The sequence below is a fragment of the Gossypium hirsutum genome, chromosome A03 (genome assembly GCF_007990345.1).
Source record: "Gossypium hirsutum isolate 1008001.06 chromosome A03, Gossypium_hirsutum_v2.1, whole genome shotgun sequence".
In the NCBI taxonomy this organism is placed as follows: Eukaryota; Viridiplantae; Streptophyta; class Magnoliopsida; order Malvales; family Malvaceae; genus Gossypium; species Gossypium hirsutum.
Genome location: NC_053426.1, coordinates 58304247 through 58305426, shown reverse-complemented (window position 1 = coordinate 58305426; position 1180 = coordinate 58304247). Strand labels below are relative to the sequence as shown.

Sequence of the window (1180 nt, the reverse complement as noted above, 5' to 3'; positions counted from 1 at the left end):
GAGGAAGAGCAAAAGGACGATACTTCAATGACAACCGAGGAGATGGCTGAAAAGCAAGAAAATTTGCTACCTCTTGCGATTGCTGTTAATTAGAATCCTGCTTCGCACACTATGTATGATTATGCTAAACCTTCTTTAGTAGGAACTGAATCGAGCATAGTTAGACCTGCTATAGCTGCAAATACTTTTGAACTGAAACCTAACACAATTCAAATGATACAGCAGTTTGTTCAGTTTGATGCTTTGCTGGACAAGGATCCCAACGCTCACTTGGCAAATTTCTTAGAGTTTTGCGACACTTTTAAAATCAATGGTGTTTCTGATGACACCATTCACCTTCGGTTATTCCCTTTTTCGTTGAGGAATAAGGCTAAACAATGGTTAACTTGTTACCACGAGGGTCAATCACACCTTGGGAACAAATGATCGAAAAGTTTCTATTAAAATATTTTTCGCCGGCTAAAATAGCCAAATTACGTAATGATATCTCCTCTTTTGTGCAGATGGATTTAGAAACACTCTACGATGCATGGGAGAGATACAAGGACCTTTTCTGAAGATGCCCTCATGATAGGTTACCACTCTGGCTACAGGTTCAAACGTTTTACAATGGCCTGAACCCTTCGAATCGGCAGATGATTGATGTAGCCGCTGGTGGAACTATAAATAATAAGAAACCTAAGGCAGCTTACGAATTTATTGAGGAGATGTCACTGAATAACTACCAGTGGCAAGTTATGATGACAAAGCAGATGAAAGCAGCCAGTGTTTTCAACCTCGACGTGGTTACTACACTATCTAACCAAGTCGAACTCTTAATGTAATATCCCGAATTAGGGCCTAATCGGAATAGTGGTTTCGTGACCATAAATCCGAGATAGAAATAATTATTTTATAATTATTTTTAGGTTTATGATATGATTGCATGATTGTGTGAAAATTTCGTGATGAAATTCTATGCCTAAAGTGCTTAAATTGAAAGTAGGGACTAAATCTTATGTTAGCAATAATTTAATCATAGCTCCATAGTAAGTGATTCCAAGCCCCGTTTTTAATGATTTTTACGATTTTGAGATCCCGGTAACTCGATAAAGCTTATGTTAGCAATAATTTAACCTAGGGTTTATATTTGGAAAAATACCCATAGGTGAAATTTGTGTATTTTGATGTTTTATGATAG

The 1180-nt window shown here is 37.0% G+C and overlaps 1 non-coding gene across 1 annotated transcript; it reads right to left on the bottom strand.

The window, feature by feature from the left end:
- Nucleotides 1–470: 470 nt before the first annotated feature.
- Nucleotides 471–577, bottom strand: LOC121227114 (small nucleolar RNA R71). Its single transcript, XR_005924766.1, has one exon. It is a non-coding gene; the product is annotated as a small nucleolar RNA R71 (small nucleolar RNA).
- Nucleotides 578–1180: the final 603 nt, after the last annotated feature.